This window comes from Haliotis rufescens, unplaced genomic scaffold, assembly GCF_023055435.1.
Source record: "Haliotis rufescens isolate VD_foot unplaced genomic scaffold, xgHalRufe1.0.p SCAF_9, whole genome shotgun sequence".
In the NCBI taxonomy this organism is placed as follows: Eukaryota; Metazoa; Mollusca; class Gastropoda; order Lepetellida; family Haliotidae; genus Haliotis; species Haliotis rufescens.
In genome coordinates, this window is record NW_025964383.1 from 12,272,490 (window position 1) to 12,294,091 (window position 21,602).

The following is a 21,602-nucleotide window of genomic DNA, read 5'->3' on the forward strand; positions in this document are numbered from 1 at the left end:
ATTATGTGATTTAACCTAGACCTTTTACCATGGTACGTTTTACTATATATTTGCTATAAGTATAACAAGGATAATTGTGTCAGGGTATCTTGTTTGTGCATGTGACCATGCGTCCATAGATTTGTACTGTAGAAATTTTGTGTTCACAGATAGAGGAAATTATATGTGTACAGATCTTGGTAAGATTTAAAGATAGTGTGTTGCATATTTAGCCTTAAAACCTGGTCACAGTAAATATGCACAAAAGGTGCTTATGTATAGATGCTATTCTTTCAGACAGAATGTAGTTTCTTGAAGTCGTTGTTTGAGAGTGTATAAGCCTTTAAAAGGCATTTGGTAGTGATACACATAAGGAAGGGGATTTATGGATGTCAACTTCATAATTATGAGGAGCACAACGTTTCGGAGTATATGCTTGCTCCTTCATCAGGTGAATGAATGCATATATATGTACATGTAAGAACAACAAAAGTAATAAGATAACAAAAGGTGGAAACTAAACAAGGGAAGCCAACATAAAACTGGCGCCCCCATTGCCAACTGTAAAGTGTTGACTTCCATTGTCTATAGCTAATCGCCTATCAGCGCCAACTGTATAGTGGCTTCGCTTGTTAAGTTTCCACCTTTTGTTATCTTATTAATTTTGTTGTTCTTACATAAGAGCAAGAGAGCATATATATAGAGGTAAAACCACTTTTTGCCAAATATCTAAAATTATTACATTTAATGAGAACCAAATAAGTCAAACAGAAAGATGATGTGTCTATAATTCGCGAAAACACATGCAAAGCACATAAACGTAGCGTTTGGGGATCAATTTTACAGCTTCGTCGGAAGCAACCGCCTGTAAAGAACGTGCAGCACAGGATCCTGCATTTAGGCATGCAGCCCCCTGCTGAATGGGTATAAAAATCCACATGAACGGCTGTTCATACAGTCCTTATAACGGCAGTAGAGGCGGTGACAGAATGCCAAGACTGAATGCAGCTCAACTGAACAACGCCATTGGGAGATTACAAGCTGGAGCAACTCAGCAAGAAGTGGCCAGGCACTTTGGCGTATCCAGACAGACAATCTCCGCACTGTGGACCCGATACAACAACACCAACAGAGTTGATGACAGACCAAGGTCAGGAAGACCAAGGGTGACAACCCAAGCACAAGATCGATACATCAGGCTGCGACACCTCCGAGACCGCACTACCACAGCCACGTCTACAACCACACAGATCCCTGGGGTACGCAGAATATCAGATCAAACGGTACGCAACGGACTGAGGGAGGCTGGACTTTTGCACGAAGACCTATTCGACGTCATGTATTGACCCCACGTCATCTGGCGGACCGTCTGCTTTGGTGCCAACAGTGGGTTAGGTGGGCACGTGCACACGTGTTTACTGACGAGCCCCGTTTCGTACTCACACGTGCTGATGGGCGCGCACGTGTCTACAGACGTCGGGGTGAACGTTACGCCCCCAACTGTGTGCAGCAGGTTGTCCCATTTTGTATGGTCATGGTATGGGCTGGAATTCATCATGGTGGTAGGACGCCTCTCGTGCATGTGGCAGGTGCATTGACAGGTGTGCGTTACAGAGACTTGATCCTACAGCCTTACGTTCTTCTTCCTCACGTCAACGTTAATGGCGGACAGTTCCAGCAGGACAACGCTCGACCGCATATTGTACGTGTTTGTGAGGACTTCTTACAGCACAACCAGATATTACCTTGGCCAGCCCCGTCACCAGATTTGTCCCCGATTGAGCATCTGTAGGACGAGTTGGATCGACGCGTTCTCAGAAAGAAACCACCGCCCAGAAACAATTCCGGCGCTTCTTGATGCACTTCAGCATGAATAGCAGCACATTCAACAGCGTGTTATTGACAACTTGATTGCATCTATGGGTCGTCGGTGTCAAGCGGTGATTGATGCACTTGTTGGGCACAACCGATACTGACATTTTCTGTACCCCTGTGACATTAACTGTATCGTGTACGTGTATCTGTCTAGGTGACACGATTAATGTTTTGAACATTGTGTACATTGATCTTCAAACAGTGTTTCAATTATGGTTTCTGTGTCCTATTTTGAAACAATCGCATGATATTACATTTTGAAAGTCAGTGTCAAGTTTCTTTTTTTGAAGAGTATATATATATGCTCTCTGGCTCATAGTCCCCGTGGGGACCCGGGGAAGATAAACAAGAATGTGTCCTCAGCACCACAGTGTTGGTCGTAAAATGCGACCGAATTGGACAGCCCGTTTGCCAAGGGCTGCGACCCTGTGTCGACAGAGGAAGGGATTCTGGTGGTTGAGGGCGACAGAGCCGGTGTGACATTGAAAATGGACCCGCGTTGAAAAGTGACCCGGGAGTCAGTATTCAACGTTGAAAACATACCCGGTCTCAGTTTTCAACAGACCAGGGTCAGTTTTCAACAGTTGAAAAGTGACCCTGTTAGCTTACCAAGTCGTTAAGTAGTGACCCGGGCCTCGCGTTGAAAAGTGACTCCATTGAATTATGACTGCTTTCCAGAAGACATTGGCAACATGCCTAAATTGGTGCAAATATTTATCAGTGTGTTCGGGATGAGGGTTGGAGGTGCAACGTATTTATAGGCGTGTGTTAACGTATACATGTCCAAATTGTCATGGTTCCTGGCTTTAGAAATGATCGTCACGATATGGCTGAAATATTGCCGATGTGACGTAAAGCATTAACTCACTCATTCACTCACTTCAGAAATGTGTGTGCATGTACAGCTATTTTGAGCGCCCAGTGACTGCCTCTGCGTACGCTTGCACGTCTGTTGAGTTTGTTTGATTGGGTTTTACTTGGCTTTGGGTGCACGTATGTTAGAGCAAGTATGTGGGTGCAGGGTACATGTAGTATTATATGTATGTATATATGTATGTATGTATGTGAGAGAGAGAGAGAGAGAGAGAGAGAGAGGGAGGCCCTTATTGTATACTTAAACAGTATGACCACGTATTGTCTTCAGATAACACCCGTTTTTGTGCAGGTGAATCGATCAAAATCATGTGCACAGCACAATAGTGGCAAAAGTGTTTTTTCACGTGCAACTGGTCACGTGGCCATAATACCGCACGTGTTTTCAGCCATACTTGTTAGCAGTCATTAAAAAAAAAACAGAAAAAACAAGAAAACTAAAGTCTGTACGGCCATTTGTCATGCCACGCCTTTCAAATGTGCAACGTGAACGTGTCATCGGCATGTTCCACGCGGAAACGTCCGTAGCTGACTACAGCAAACGGGTACCACCGCTGATCGCCCTCGGCCAGGTCGACCACGTGTGACGTCACATGTAGAGTATCGTCAGATTGTCTTACGTCACCTCCGTAACCGATTTTTGACGGCTACATCAACCAGAAATGAGTTGTTTAGGGGTAGACTGAGTGCGCAAACTGTTCGAAACCGTCTGAGAACTGCTCACCTTATTACACAGACTCAATTAAACAGACGTCAACGTCAATTGAAGGCACAGCGACACTTACGATGGACTCAGAGGAATTGGAATCAAGTCGTCTTCAGTGATGAATCCCGATTCAATCTTCGATTTGCTGATGGTAGGGCGAAGGTGTGGAGGCGCCGTCATGAACGTTACGCCCAGTGTTGTGTAGAGGAAGTTGACAGATTTCGAGGCGGAAGTGTCATGGTGTGGGGTGCTTTCTGTGGCAATGCACGTTCCAGGCTTCTTGTCATCCGTGGCAACCTCAATGCTGCTGCTTACCGCGACCAGGTACTGGCACCAGAACTTCTGCCTTTTATGGCAGCAAATGGACCCGGTCAGATCATCCAACGCGATAATGCCAGACCCCACACAGCAATTTTGACAAGGTATTTCCTTCAGAATGCGGGAGTCAACGTCATGGACTGGCCGTCAAGGTCTCCCGACCTCAATCCCATCGAACACGTCTGGGATGCTCTTGGGAGAAGTCTGCGCACGCTCCAGAACCAACCACAGAATTTGCAAGATCTTGGCACCATTTTGCAGCAACAATGGCGTCGTCTTCCCAATCATGTGTTCACAAGCATCACAAGGTCCATGTGGAGGCGTTGTGTGGCATTTGTCAACGTACATGGTGGCCATACACGCTACTGAACTTGTGTGCCATCAGATTCTCGTGCTTTGGACTGTTGATGTTATTACTGAATACCGTATGTGCTTGGAATAAATTATGGTTACCACCATTAATTAAAATCCTTCTTTGGACATTAATGATTAAAAATTACCTTCTCTGATACATTTGTCCGTTGTATATCATATATGGGATTATTTTTAAAAATACGAAGTTTTTAATTTGACTCAGTATATTTACATACAAGCTTCAACCCCGTAATATTTCAAAATATGAAATCCCATTTCACAGACGAATAAACAATATTGTGAGAAGTTAGTATCAATAAGATTAGTTAAAAAACTATAACATTAAAAGCACCATTCACATTCGATGCGTGGGGGCGTTTTCGGTGGAACTCAATAGAAACCATTAATCTCATGCATGACAAAGGTCTGAAAGGACGGACTGCAAGTGTTACCAGCCAACAAAAGGACGTGCCCACAACGTTGTAAGAACGTTGTCGTAATATTGCTACAATGTATTAAAGCAGCCAATAAGACGAACGTTACTTGGAGTCTACATAGTAACCAAATAACCTACGTATGCAACCACTGCAAAAAAAATCCATCTATACAAGCTTGTATATGCTTTCGATATATTCGATGATATTTCCAAAGCATATACAAGATTGGAATGATGATATATACAAAAATATACAAATTTGTATATATTGTGTATCCAAATTTGTTTTCTTTGTATATATTGGTAAAGGGAGATAATTGTTATGTATTTGTGTATAATTATTATATATGTGCAAATTGAAGTGTTTTAAATTGAGAACTGTGTTTCTTTGTATATGTTGGCAAAGGAGGATATTTGCTATGTATTGTTCTATGATTGTTTTTTGTATGTGCAAAATAGTATCAGCAAGTTACAAAAAAAAATGATATATGGACGTGTAACATTACTGGAATGTTTAATTAGTATTCCACACTGTTAGCGGGAGTACATACTCTCCTTGCGTCACACAGAAATTGTTAATACTCCAATAATGACCTTTTTTATGATAAAGTTTTGTGTCATAAGTGAATGAGATGTTTTACAGTTGTTCAGGTGAAAAAACTATGAATGTTTATTCAGCGTCCGAAAACCCATAGAGGGGTTATATGTTGAATTAATGTCTTATGTTTTACAAAAGATAAGTAAGTACAAAGATATGCTTTTCTCAATATGCTTCAACATGGGAAAAGGGACATTGCACGTTTGTGGCAGTATTGCTCCCAGGTGGCCGCGGCGTCAACTAATGCCTACATCCACTAATGCCTACGGCCTACAATAAACAAAGTCATGCACCAGTGATTTTCAGCGATGATCAGTGCATCATTTCTGCATCATTGCATCAGTTCATATAGTATACACCAGCAGATATTTGATGATTTCAAAGAAATTTCAAAGAGTTCATTCCTAGCATGGGTATGTTGTTTTCATTGTGTAGGCGTTATTCCACGCTGCTTTATTTTTTTGTAGGCAATAGTAACTGTAGGCAAAAGTGGACATAGGCATTAGTGGCTGGAACCCAGGTGGCCGGGTGCGCAGAAACTATTCCAGATTTGTTAAAAGTACTGATTTAACTCCGAAATTTTACATCCGCCATCTTTGTTTATTTGACTTTTGCCACTGTTACATTTGTTGGTATGAATATTGTCCAAACGGCACAAAATTGCTTAAAATGCAATCAAATGTTCAAAACATTTCTTGGGGCTCAGCCTAATATCGTTAGCAAAGTCAACAAACTACGACCATAGATGTAATGTACAACAGGCACAAGAAAATTAAAAAAAATTCTTACAAATACAAATGATAAGAAGTCGAATATGAATACTTATACCTGTACCTTTTAAAACAAGAAATTGACACATTGACGTATTCAGATTTAATTGATATGTTCTTTACTTATGTAAATGCAAATGATAAAAAAATAATTAACAGTGAGATACTCTGGCTATTGTGCAAAGCATCCAGTCCCAATGAAAGTGAACAGCATGCCGATGTTATACAAAGCAATCATATAATATATCGCAACTGATAGTTCTAAACAATCAGGCAATCAACATAATGACGGTATCAGTGGGCACATCGTGGTATTTGAAGATAAAAAATGATAACACATGTCAGCAGTCTGGGAAGTAATACACAGCATCTTGACAATGAACAAAAAGAAGAAGAAGAATAGTTGATTAAGGTGTCACTATTTAAGCAAACCAACCATTTTGGCTTTCGAGACAAAATACACATCACACCCCCATAGAAGTACCACGAACACACACATCCGCAAATTCAGTCACTAACCCACCCACATATATTACGTTATACCCACCACACCACACCACACCACACCACACCACACCACGGGATTCCATACTCGGTAATGACCCATGACATATCCTTTTTCATGTCAGGGAATGGGTTTTTGGATGGTGGTCAACTGACACGTCTTGCCTTAGGGAAAGCTGCTGTACTGTCGTGCTTCTTCAAGTATGTCTCATCTGCGAGCCTCTTCGCCATCTGCAGTTCCGTCGACTTGCAATTGTTTGGTCGTACTGTAAAATATCTTTATGCCATCTTCGTCATAGTTACTTTCCTCGGAGGACATCAACTGAGCTATCTTTAATGCGTCCTCCTACCTCTGTTTCTTCTGGACGGGAAGGTTGCGATGGCGTATCCCGAGGACTCGGTTACGACTCTTCTGAAGAAAAACAACAACTTTATTTATAATTGCATTTCAAATGTATAATGCATATGCATGTATAGCCATGTATATGCTCATGAGCAAAGGAGGAAAATATGTGAAAATCAAATTCAAATTTATTCCGATAACCCTTAAGCAACGTGTCAGTATTATAGCTTGATGTGTTAGAACAACACTATTTGTGAATGCCAGGTGCTACCGGTGGTGTTGGGTATGCTTAGCCTTTTTGAAGATTCACTCTTTGTAATACGACATCAAACGGATTACATCACACTCTAAGTAAACAATCTCATTTAACCCTTTATTAGTTAATTAATCTCGTTAACCTGCAGTATACTGTATCACTTAGTCCTGCCTTAACGAGGAGTAATCCCTTGTCAGTTGTTGGTGAGTGATCAATTATATGTCTGGAGAAAGGGATTAGCCTTACTCACAATAAATTAATATTTCACACTGCAACAGAAGAGATTATCGATCATTATGCCTTTATAAGAAAGTGAGAAAGCTAAAGATTGAATGATACATAACGGGCCGTGCCTACATTATATAGCCTGCAAGAATCGTCGCTGTAAACTAAGAGGATTAATATCAATTTTACAGAATATTCAACTGCTAAGAATATGATAAAGTGTTGAAGTAGCATTAGATATGTTTGAGATTACAGTTTTCAATTAACTGTATAATGTACCTTGCTGTCTTTGAGAGAGTCAGTGTCTGTAGAGGTGACTTGGTCTAATTGGTATTCAGTCCCTGGGACACAAATATTGTTTACTAGCATTGAATTGTGAGCAGCCGGATGCGGAAATAATATGTAATATATTTCCGTATTATAATTTATAGTACTTGTTGTTTTAATATTGTTAACAACAGAGCGAACGAAGATTTTTTTGAAAAACCACCAGAGCATTCATATGTTCTAGCAAAAGGAAACTTGATAAATATTCATTTTGCTTAAATTCTACTTTGGAAAACGTATTTGGCGCTCTGAAAGCTTGACGCTGTATAATTTGGCACGCGCATTGTCGGATGCAAACCAAATGTTTAATTCTCGAAAATTAAGACACCAGCGGCGGTATAGGAGCACATATCTAACGTCATTCAATACAGAATAATACATCAAGATGGCAGTTTCAAAGTTAAGATTAAGTATTTCTGAAGATATGGATATTAAATCTTGATAACTGTTTTTAATCTTTGATCTTTGGGGGAAAAAATAGTGAAATCACCCGACTAAGTACATAGTTTGTTGAATGTTATTTCGTGAATACACACATTGCATAACACATTCCCTGAAGACAAACCCAAATGGCCCGTCCCTTTGTGACAGGTGTTAATTAGAGAATGTATTGCCACCACATTATGTCCCAGCACTTTTATGACATTAATGAACCTGGTCAGTCCCTGGGTCTGTAACAACAACATTGGTCTTATAAAATCAAAGGAGCTTAAATGTTACGTAATTCGTATTCAAAAAATGACTGAATTATATAACATGAATATAATTGCCCTTTTGGGGATAATATAATATTGGGAAAATATACTTAAAAGTACATGATTAAAGAATTTCAGAATCAACTGTTTCTTGTATTTATGACCGACTTCACACAAACTGAATTAAACATATGTTTATATAGCTATAATTACATGCATGACCACCTACATTATCATGAAATAATAATGTTGGTCATATTTGTTAATATGTACATTTCGTTGTTATTGGTATCCTGAGGGTGTTATAATTATACACGTGTTCTGATCTTATTTGAAGTAGAATACATGAAGTGGTTGAGTGACTTTTGTCCATCAGTGTGAAAGGATTTCCCACACATAAACCCTAAATCCTTTGTCAAACAGAAAGAAGTCATATAGATATCATATCTAACTGGTACTAAAAGTTCACTATCAATCTCCTCTGATACCAAACTGTTACATTAATATCCCAAGGCACCAATACCCAGTATGCTCATTGAGTAATTATCAGAAACCTGAATAATATCCTGTCTACATTGTCACACCCGGTGATTGTTAAGACATTCAGACAATATGGCAGTCTGTATTCATTTCTTATATCCCAAAAGTCCCCACCAAGCTTCCTATATACAAATTGTATTAAATAATACATATATACATTAAAACAGAACGAAAACAATTGGTCAACAGTTTGGTGCGGTCGATGGAAAGGTGTTCAATTACTAAGAAAAGCTATTTCACTGTTTAATACTTAATACGTGTCTTAAAATATGAATTAATTCTTAAGTTATAACATTAGTGCAAATTCACCCGAACGTAGGATGTACATGGACTGATTTCAAAATAGCTAAATTGACAAATTGTTTCTCATAAACCACTGAATATAAACTCACTTAGCCTTTAGAATGGAAAGGCGAATCGTTTCTTAATATATTGTCTACTAAGCCGATGGAAGTTTACATCACTACAACCGAGTCCGAGGCGATAAAGGGTTATGTGACAAAATCTGGTATCATGGCTTAACTGTATATAAGTAACACCGTCCAAATTTAATAATCCTCTATATCAGATGACTATTCCAATTATTAATGGTATCAGGTAGGAATAACTTGGCATAGCATTCTGTTCTACAACATATAGCCTGTATATTGGTTCGATTTCTATAAATGTAATTACTAACAGCAAAGGTGTTTTCCATCTTGTAAAAGGTGTAATGACTGTGTTAGTTTCTCTATAACTTTTCTCGTGGCCTGTACCCCTTATCGCTCCACAAATAGTCCGTATAGTCCGTATTGAGTGAGTAAGTTAAAATTTAACGTCTCATCGGCATTAGTTCAGCGTCCGAAATGAATCTTAGTGTAAACATTCTAGGATTAATTCTTGTTCTTGGTACAATTAACCCAAATATGGGCATTACATGCTTGTTCATAACGATTTATGTGAAAGGAGTTATTTAACTGAGTGAGTGAGTATGGTTCACGGCGGTGGACACCAGAAAGGTATCTAAGACTTCTAAGGCAATTAATCATTGGGATTTCCTTTTTAACTCTATCGTCAATATCAGAATATGACTGAAATATTATTCCCAAAGTCATGAATATTAATTCCTTTCATTTTAAGATTAGGTTTTGTACTTGGGAAGACTTTAATTTAACGTGAAATAGAAAAGTTTCTGTTTTCTCTGGATTCAATTTTACTTGCTTTCATCCATTTGCTAATTTTCTCAAAAACAGCATAAATATTTTACGCAGTAGTATTTGGAATTGTCCATTTGGGGAATTGTCTGGACCCCACCGCAAACACAGTAAACAGAAATCCCATTGTGAATAATATGTACAATAGTTTGTTGGCTCGACATGCAAGACTCCATAATTTTAGTTATAATGTAAAAGTCATAGTAATATCAAATTATATTTAAAACAAATCATTAATGTATTTGACATGGAAGATGAAGCGACACACATTGTATTTTATAATAATGCACAACTTTGAATGCTTTAAACCTGTTGCATTAAACAAATACTGGATTTGATGTTGTCATATAGTGAATCAGTATGTGTCTAGTCTTCCAAATGTTCTATTGCGAACACATATAGTGTCAGCGCTCATGATCGCCATATCTATGAATGAATGAAAATATCATCATTAATAAACTCACCTGAGCTCACTGTGTGCCCGAAGACAAATCGCTGTTAAGCATCCTGCACGGCTTCGTTCACGTTCACCCTCAAATGTACGATAGAAATCTGCGATTGTGCGTGTTCAATGTTCGAATGCATTTATGCGACAGGCGTTCGTTTATTTATTAAAATTCCACTAATTCATAAATCACATTGAGTTGCTCGCCTCTTCTTCAGTTGCTCACACTCTCAACTGATGTAGCTGCCTTGATTTACTGGAGTCTGGATGTAACTAATTACAAACTCTGTTCTAATTATGCTAATCGTGGAAGTGCATTATACTGGATGACAAACTTAGTAATCCTTTAACACTAATGATCCTTGTTTACAATGAACGCATGTCAATTGACTTAACAAACATCCTTAAGTAGAAGTATCAAAATGTACGGTGTGTACAACTGTTTGTCAAACAATATCAACCAATATTTTATATTTAGAATCACCATTACATGAAATCACAGAAACATATATATTCAATTTTACTTTGAAAACTCCAGAACTAATGTCGTGTACGTAATATAATAGGAATGTATTCCAACAATGTGTTTCCTATATATATGTTTCCTTGTACAATTTTAAATTCATTGTGTTTTTATCTATTATTTTGCAATGATCGTGACAATCGCTAAAAGGCTACTCTCTTGCTATTTCGTTTATTGGTTATTCTAGTTTAGACAGCGACAGCCTCTCGTTATTCAAACAGTGCTTTTCTAACCCCGATTTATTTAAGACAGCGTCAGTCATTCGCTATACAAACAGTGTTTTTTCTAACCCCGATTTAGTTAAGACAGCGGCAGCCTTTCCCCACACAAACAGTGCTTTTCTAACCCCGACCTAGTTAAGACAGCGGCAGCTTTTCGTTATACAAACAGTGCTTTTCTAACCCCGACCTAGTTAAAACAGCGGCAGCCTTTCGTTATACAAACAGTGCTTTTTCAAACCGCGATCTAATTAAGACAGCGGTATTATCTGTTACTAAAATCTGCACAAATGTTCTATTGCTTATGTAAAATGCTGTCAACATAAAGAAATACAAATTATTCCATAACACTCCAAATATAGTTGCCATAATGAAAATAGTATTAACGTATTATTGTCACGTGCAATAATACTGTTCGGTAACATCAGTAATATTTTCAAACCGCAAGAATACCTCTTACGAGCTCAAAAGATTCAATAAAGCAGTGGTAAAATCTATCCATATATACAAAATTGTATAGTTTTGGAAATACCAAATATACAAAATTGTATATTTTGTATATATTGGAATTTTCCCTTGTGAACGTTGCCTGGACCCCCTGTGTTAACTGGGTTATCAGCATCTCTGTTGGAAGGGTGGATCTCATCATCATCATCGAATTTGGAATAGCGGTTTATGTAAGGCGGATGAAGCAAATCAGAAATGCATAGTTTTGTATTATAATACCAAGAAGTTTCTGATCACATATGCTACAATGACCACTACCATAATTTGCAACGTGAAACAAAAGTGCAGGCCGAGCGATGGAAGTTACCAGACTCGCCAACAGCTAAATACCAAGATTGTTTTCAAAAGATTAAACTTTTTTACTATTTCTAAAAAGGTCAAACACTTAATAGATCACACAAAGGTAAAGATCAAAGACACATCTGCATACTATAGGCATTTCAAGATAAGAAAGCTGAAAGGGCAATGTTCTATTAAGTCAGTGAACTGTGTCCGTATCGGTGTGGCAATGAAGGTAACTCTTCGAAAAATCACATAATCAAAGATATTGAACTCGTTTAAAAAATTGAGAATGATGTTACACACAATTCCTATAAAAGCCTGTTTTAATTGTGAAAAGTGGTGTGCGCGATTAAATGAAAAGAAACAAAACCAGCACTATTTCCAAGACTTCAGTAAAGTGTTGTAATATCTGTGAATTTTGCCGAATTTCAAAAGTGCACAATGAATTTTGGAAATGTGGACGTTATCAAATGCTTTGAGCCTAAAACACTTGTAATAAGTAGATAACGACGAGCATTGTCTACCACATTAAGCGACTCTATACAAAACAATGGAGAATACCCAAATACTGGTACCTGTTTTAGATTGTCTAACAACACCACGCACCAGTACACGCCAGCTGGGTTGTGATGGATGCTTTTCGAGAATGTGGGTTCGAACTGTGACCTACAGATCTAGCCCCCAGTGATTCGCACTTGTCCCCTAAATTGAAAAAGCACCTGCGGGGTTGAAGATTTGAGGACGACAACAATTGACGGCTGGGCTTTATATCGGGCATTAATGATTGGAAAACCAGATGAAACAAGTGTGTGAATCTGGAATGGTACTACGTTGAAAAATATTTGTAACTTTAACCAGAATTTCAACTGTAAGTTAGTGAGGCTCAAAACGTTTTGATATCCGCTCTTAAAAGTACTTTGTTTATTAATTAAATCTTAACAAAAATGAAGATTGAAAGGTAGATGGATTCTGGGTTGTATAGATCTATAGTTTTGGCCAGTAAATCTTGAATCTGGATTTTTCCCGTTTTAATAAAACATGAAACGCCTCCACCCTTCTCTCTACCGCACTCAAAAAGACATACATGTACGTAAAACAACTGATGCCAGCTGACAGATACGTACTCAGAAACACCCGGATAAAGACACTAAAAAAGATTTCGTCGATTATAACATTAGATCTTTTTATTTACACTAGAAGTCACAATTCAACAGAGTCACTTTTCAACGCGAGGCCCGGGTCACTATTTAACGACTTGGTAAGCTGACAGGGTCACTTTTCAACTGTTGAAAATTGACCCTGCTCTGTTGAAAATTGAGACCGGGTATGTTTTTAACGTTGAATACTGACTCCCGGGTCACTTTTCAACGCGGGTCCATTTTCAATGTCACACCGGCAATAGTGCTCCTTAGTCCAAAACACCACTTCGACCCTAACTTTGCCAAGACGGATAGTAGAATGGGCCCGATTCTATCAATGTCATGTCATGTCATGCCCAGTGCATAAAATATTTCACGCACACTTTTGCTATTTAAAAATACACGTATTCTAAATGTATATATCATATCTATCAATGTATAAAACTTGCTTAGAGCCCTATGCCAAGAAGGGGGAACGGGGGGCCCAGTCGTCTAAGGCGCCGCGATTCGCTGTGCAGAGTTCGCCCCAATTATATTTCTAGGTTTGTCAGCACCATACCCCTGCTCGTGGGTTTCACCGAAATGGTAAACGTCTAAGACCTGCATCACTTCGGGCTTTCCTCCCACATTAAGCTGGCACGCCGCGATATAACTTGAATACTGTTAAAAGCGGCGTTAAACCCAACTCACTCACCTATGCCCAGAAGGCGGTGGCTCATGGGCCAATCTGGTGATGCTTACCTCCGAATTCTGTACTTCTCCAATTGATTGTCAAGGGCCGAACCAGCCTGACCAATTAATTTGGTAGAAGGCTATAGCTCTTCGTGTCAAATTTGCTGGAGTATACCACCCCTTTATCCCCAACTTGGAGATCATCTGCAGCATAAGACTGTCCTTGTAGACACTCCCTGGTGGGTGGGGAAAAGGGGTGCAGAATTATTGTCCTTTCAACATGGCTTCCCATCACCCTGGTTCATAAAGAGGACATATAGAGACTGTTGAAAATACTACGCCCACTCGATTCGACTATTGGCAACATTTCTTGGTTAGAGAAGCTTTAGAGACAGAACCAATCAAACTCAATCCATTTGCTACCTCCAAAGGTATCATTGGTATCTGCGGAGAGTTTACAAATCCCACAAAGCTTCGTTCTGGCTCTCTCCTTGTGGAATGTGCACGGAGACAACAATTTGTCAATCTTCTCAATTCAAATGAGTTTGTCAATATCCAAATTTGTTGTTGTCTCAGTGCACAAGACACTGAACTCATGTAAGGGCATTGTCCGTGACAGAGCCATCTGCCTGTCCGACATGTCCGAAGAAAGATATAGCAAAGGAACTTGTCCAACAGTCTGTCTCAGCGGTCAAACGATTCACCGTAAAGAAGGATTGTGTGGTCAACTGACCAACACCTACCTCTTCACTTTCGTCCGAGCGACTATCACTGAATCTATTAAAGCTGGTTATTGTAACATCGGAGTGGAGGTGTATATCCCCAATCCACTCCAGTGCTATACCTGCCAAGCGTTATGACTTGGAAGTGTTCTGCCACTGACTGCAGGAAGGATGTGAAGTGTGCAAACAGCGGTGAGAACCATATGAATTCTTATAATTTCTGTCCGGTGTGGAAAAGTCAAAACAGAAAAAAATGTCTCTTACCCCGAAGCTAAGAAGAGGGTTGTGGGTCCTACCACAACCATTTCTACTCTGTCTTCTTCTACTGCTGTCTCTCGTCCTCCTGTCACTACTGCCTCTATCGACTGCCAGACTGATCTGACATGGGTCAAGTCTGTTCAGCCACTTCCCATTGCTTCACTCCATAAACCAGCTGTGACACCTTCGTCAGTGCCTACCCAAAACCAAAAAAACCCTGTAAAACATAATTTGAGTCTCAGACTCTAACTCCTGAAACAGAACCAGAACCAGAAATTGCTAAACTTACAAACAGGGAAAAGAAATTATTGAAAAAGAAGCCGCAGAGAGAACAGCTGCAAACACCAAAGGCCACTAGTAGAGGTCCATAACTTCTAGGCCTTTGGTCCTCTGGCCCTCAGCTCCTGTAATACTTCCCCGGTTCATGTTAGGAAACGTTACTGAATATATTTGATGAAATATGGACATCCGAAAATTTTCCTCCTTCGTGGCACAATGCTAAACTTATTCCTATTCTGGGATCACACAGATCCATCCAACTACCGTCCAATATCATTAACTGGCTGTGTTTGTAAAACCATGGACCGCATGGTCAACAATCGATTAGTCTGGTACCTGGAGACCAATAACCTCCTGAGTGACATGCAGTGTGGATTCCGAAAAAACACCAGAAGTACCATTTACCATTTGGTGCGTTAACATCGTTTATTAAACATTCCATTGTCAACAAACAACAGGTTGTATCAATCTTTTTTGATCGCGAGAAGGCATTTGATACAACATGGAAACATGGTATTTTTAAGATTTGCATGAATTTTGATTGAGGGGCAGATTACCTCAGTTCATATCTCAATTTTTAAACAACAAGTTCCAGTGGGCTCTACCCTGTCTGATCGTTTCGATCAAGATCAGGGTTTCCCTCAAGGCAGCATACAATCAGTTACACTTTTCAGCATCAAAATTAATAGTACAATAACGTTGATGGTTCATTTTTTGTGGACGATTTCGACATTTCTTGTTGTGGTAAGAATATCAATACAATAGAAAGACAGCTACAGCTCTGTCTTAACAAAATTAAAAAATGGGCGAACGAAAACGGCTTCAAATTTTCTAAATCAAAAACAACTGTATTCACTTTTGTCGCAAATACAAACCTCACAAGGATCCAGGTATATTTTTAGATGCTACTCCTATCAAGGCCAAATTCCTGGACATCGTATATGACTGTCCTTTCACATTTTTACCACACATCAAATATCTAAAGGCAAAGTGCCTGAAGGCTCTCGACTTGTTAAAAGTCGTTTTAAATTCCGACTGGGGAGGTGATCAGACAATCCTCCTTCACTTGTACAGATTGTAAATACGCTCCAAACTAGACGATAGTTCCATTGTCTATGGTGGAGCCCGCAAAAGCAATTTAGAAATATTAGACCCTATTCACCATCAAGGCCTAAGGCTCTGTCTTGAAGCTTTTAGGACCTCCCATGGACAGTTTCTATGTGGAGGCTGATGAGCCTCAACCGAACAGAGCCCCATAAAACTCTCACTGCAATCGATAACGAAATTTCACTCAAATAAATTAAAATCAGCGAACAATTGTGTTTTCCACGCTCAATATGAAAACCTGTTTCGACATCTATCAAACCTGGTTCCGCCACTTGGTATCAGAATTCAACTACACATCACCGCAGCTAAAATAGATTTAAATATTATAGCATCTTCTTCTGGTTCTCCTCCCTAGTAGATGGTAAAGCCAGAGGTAGACCTTAGCCTCACTCAGCTCAAAAATTCCGAAACAAATTCTATGGTTTATCAACAGTCATATAACCAATTACGTTCAAAATACAATTCTCACAGATCCATTTTTACAGACGGGTCCAATGATGCCACCATCATTGGATCCAGAACTGTCTCCTCAAGAATACCCGATTCTAGTTCATTTTTTACTGCTGAGGCCAAAGCTATCTTTACAGCTTAGGCCTATATCAAACTTGATAATTTCATCATCTTTTCTGATTCATTATCCTGCCTACAGGCACTGAAAAGTGTCTCCTCAAATCACCCAATAATCCTAGACATTTTAGAACTTTTTAATGATCTTCTACTGGCCAATGTGACATCGTCTTTTGCTGGTTGCCAAGTCATGTAGGCATAATAGGTAGCTCAAAAGCCGATGCTGCAGTTAAAGCAGCTCTTGACAAACCGTTATCTCCACTATTAATCCCGCAAAGCGATTTCAAACCAACAATTAAAAGTTATACTCGGGATCACATGCAAAAGAGGTGGTATACCCAAGTAGGAAGCAGTAAACGTCACGAATTAAAACCAACAATCGGTCATACCTACTTAGGTTGTCAGTCAAGACATGACGAGGTCGTTTTACGACGATGTCGTATTTGCCACAGTCGGTTTACACACGAATATCTGCTTAAGACAGATGTGGATGAACCTGCTAAGTGTATCCCTTGTGATGAAAGGTTGACCGTCAAGCATATATTGCTTGACTGTGTGGACTTTGCAATCGCAAGGGATTCATATTATCAAAGCGTAAATCTGAACGATCTCTTTTCCCGTGTCATCTATTATCAGCTATATGAAAGAAATTGGTCCGCATAATAAATTTTAAATATGTATGTGAATGATTAAATGCTTGTTTTTAAATTTGGTGTGATACTATTATCTTCTGACTTAATCGAAGGCCCTGTCCAGGGGGTTAAAGTATCGTAAAATTATTGTCCCCATGTGTGATACGTAATCCTATCATAATCGATGTAACTATAATCAACCAGTGTATTTAAGCCAACTCATTGCTGAGTATATTTTGATATTGCCTAGTATTGTTCACAACCACCAGTAGCGGAGTGATCACGTAAATCCTGTTGGGGTATAATGCAGGTAGCAGAGGTACTGTAAGTCCCCATGATCCTCATGATCAGTGGGGTGGCCTAGCTTTGGTTACTGGTGGCCAATAGCCTGTGTCTTAAAACTGTATATATAATGTTGTTATGCTCAAATATGTTTCATGAATTGTTTCTATATATATTATTCTGAAACATGTTTCACAACTTGTAATTCAAATTAACATTTGCATTTATAACCAAATTGTAAATATTAACTTGGTCTCGTCGCTATATGGCTGAAATAATGCCGATGCGATGTTAAATATTAACTCACTCACTCTGGCTCACATATACTCCAAAGCTACCCATAATAAAGAACAAATTCTCTTTCTAATGTGTATCACTTCTAAATGCATTTTAAACGATTAAGTCGTATACACTCCCAAACAACGGCTCCAGGAAACTACATTCCGTCTGAAAGAATAGCATCTATACGTAAGCACCCTCTATGCATATATATTGTGAACAGGTTTTAAGTAAAAAAAAGCAAGACTTGACTGGCTCACTATAAGCAATGAGAAATACCTTTAACTGTAAACCGTTATAAAACACTAGAGGTGTATTTTTATAACATCAATTTCACTGTTTCAGATTCCTTTACTCTGGCAACAACAACCATTCCACGTAAGTTTATGAGATAATGTGCTGAGTATGGTTAAGGTGACCTGATAATGTAGGGAAAAAAAGCCCTTTTGAATTTGTCGTTATGCTTTTGCAAAAATAGATTATAATTTATGGAAACATTTCAGTTAAAGGGATAATCCATTGAAAATTAACAAAAAGTATATAAAATGCATCCACACTAAAACTAAAAAATCATTATGAAGACTCCTTTCACTTTTTCGAAATATTAGATGAGAAACGTCACAATTTCCGATTGCTTGGAAGTCGCCATATTAGATAGACCTGTGACGTCATTTGCACACACATGTAAACTTCCAAAATCATTGTCAGGTATCAGGAGCTCCAGAGAGAGTTACCTCCTATGTGATCGAAACTTATCTCCCTTGATTGATATACCCTTAGCGTAACCTTCAAAAAAGTTATAGCAAATTTATTAATTCTGCAATCGTACGTTTGAACCCAAGAACGAAGAAGGTTAGGAGTAAGGTGTTCTGTTGTCGCATCATGTTAGCGACAGTCGACGGGATCGCGATGAGGGCCGTGGTAGCACCGATTGGTGTCAGTGTGGGCATTGCATTACCATGACTTCATCTGATCAATGCTTCTGCTGCGGGGAGTGGGAGATTGTATTTTCTAATTAACTACGAGTTTGCAATGGGTGCATCACTCTTCATTAGGACTTCGCAACTATATGTCTTACATGTCATCATATCGTACGGACAACATATGCTGTACAAGGGCATAGGTGGCAGAGCGCCCGATACATTGACTAGCAGGCACGGAGGCTTCACGTTATTGTTACAAATATATATATTATTAACGTAACATGTAGTTATCAAGGTCCATTGACTTCATAATTTACGTTCACCATGCGTATACCAAATAAATAATCTATGATGAAATTTGTCATCGTTTGGTAATGTGTAGGTCATTGTTAAGTTGCCGGTTTATGCTGTTTTATACACTATCGAGACTTCTTGAGCAAGTTTCACGCAAGAAACCTAATATTTGTTATCTTTTATTGCAGATTGTTTATTTTGTTACAGCTTATTTTGACTTCACGTTTTTCAAACGCACTAACTGTGCATGCTTACTGTTACCTATACCCTCAGACCTGAGGCGTTACCGTCAGACTGCAAAGTATTTACTTGAAATCAAATTATAAATTCGGTTTCTTCGCATTCTTTACAACTAGCCAACCACCACATGAAAATCCAGAGTGTGAATATTTACAGAAACACTCTGAACTAAAATAATGTACATTTCTGTAAATTCAGTGAAAAGAGTGAGTGAGTTTGTTTTAACGCCGCTTTTAACAGTATTCCAGTTATATCACGGCGTGTCAGCTTAATGTGGGAGGAAAGCCCGAAGTGATGCGGGTCTTAGACGTTTACCACTTCGGTGAAACCCACGAGCACGGGTATGATGCTGACAAACCTAGAAACATAATCGGGGCGCACCGGGATTCGAACCCACAATCATAGGTTTCTGGCGTGTCCAAGGGACGCAACTCTGCACAGCGAATCGCGGCGCCTTAGTCGACTGGGCCACCCGTGAAAAGAAGAATATTAGCGCTGGCCACGTTGCAGTGTCAGCGATTGTTGTGTGCAAAGTAAGAGTATATGAAGATCAATGTAACCATGAATTATTACCCGAACATTATGTTCATGTGATGAACTAAGAACTTAAAATGGGGTCAAAATGGGTGTTCGAAATTCTTGCCTGCCCTACCTGTAATTTGTATCACATTCTAGAATGTTTATCGAATTCACCTGTCCGTTCGTGGATTTTTTACATAAGTAATGTTATGACCACAACATATAAATACTGAAAACACATGTGAAGCAGAATAAAAAAATCTGTTGTTATTTATATTCTAGATACATACTTGTTATTGAGAAATTGTTTTTGTTGTTTGGGGTTTTCTCGCAATATTTGCTGCATCTTATTTGGCACTAACCCCTTTATTTTCGCATCCCTTCAGGGTTGAAGGGATGTTGAAGTTGTGTCTGTCAGGTATTTGTAGAATGACATATGAAAGACATGTGCTTGTTGGAAATGAAAAGTTTGAATGTGTTATGATATTTATACCAATGTGAGAAGAAAAATCGATTTCTTTCTAAACGGAACCACAATATGCATACACAGTGGCGAACGGAGGCCAGAGGCCAACGGTAGTATTCGTGCATGACAAAATACTTGCTGGATATACTGTGTGCTAAAAACTAATACAAAATAATTACAATAAAAATTATTTAAATTATGTATAAATTAGATTTGTTTTGGAGTTGAATATTCCTTTAACTCGATTCGTTTTCCGGATCTGCTAGGTCATATTAGATGGACATTTTTTGTCGCTTAACTTGAGACCCATGAAGATCCGGGGAAGAATAGGTCTTCAACAGCCCATGCTTGCCATAAAAGGGGACTATACTTGTTGTAAGAAGCGACTAATGGGATCGGGTGATCAAGCTCGCTGACTTGGTTGATGCTAGTTGTCGTATTCCAACCAAATCAGCCAGCCTGTTGTAGTTTTGATTTTTTTTTGAAAAGGGAGTCATCCACTAACTTAAAAACAAATGATTTCATGTCTCCTTTTTGTCAAAATGTGCATATTCTGAACACATTAGTGGTAAAATATGAAAAGGACATTTCGGCCAAAGAACCAGAAAACAGATCTATATCCTTTGATGAACGTTTCTTTCAGCCTGCTTTGATTCCGGAATCTCATGTGTTGTCCCCAGTAACTGTAACCCCATGGGAATTATTCCTAGTCTCCAGTGTCCAAGTGGTCAGGTTTGCTGTGGCGGTAAGTATTCAGACCTCGTTTGACCTCAAAACATGGACATTCTTTCCAGGGCGTGAACTACTATCTATTAAACGCAAAGGAAGGGTGATGATGAGAAGAAATAGATGCAGGAATTCCATTTCCATTTTCAGATTTGATTTTTTTATCATCCTGTGATCAAAGAATTGTGAAAATATTAAACTATTTTATATATTTTAAATTAATGAAATTTGCCATATTTCTAGTTTGTATGTATAAACCTGTCTATATTTGTTCTTTGTCTTGATAATATCGTTTATTCTAAGGATACGTTATATGTCAGCTTGTATGTTTTTCAATGTAAAAGTAAAAGACTTGCACGAGGTGGGCGTTCATGCCTTACGAATTATGTATGCCTCTCAGGACAAAGGAATAAGCAATCCTTGAAAGATGTCATAATCACCTTTCACATGTTGCTCAGCATACAGTCTTTAGCAATATACACCAGTCAAACAAAACGGCTGTTGTTGTTCTTCCTATGCCATTGTCGTCG

General features: G+C 38.9%; 1 protein-coding gene across 7 annotated transcripts in view; it reads left to right on the plus strand.

Moving 5' to 3' along the window:
- LOC124112470 overlaps window positions 1-21,602 on the plus strand; it is a 95,570-nt gene that overhangs the window by 48,073 nt on the left and 25,895 nt on the right. The window lies entirely within an intron of this gene.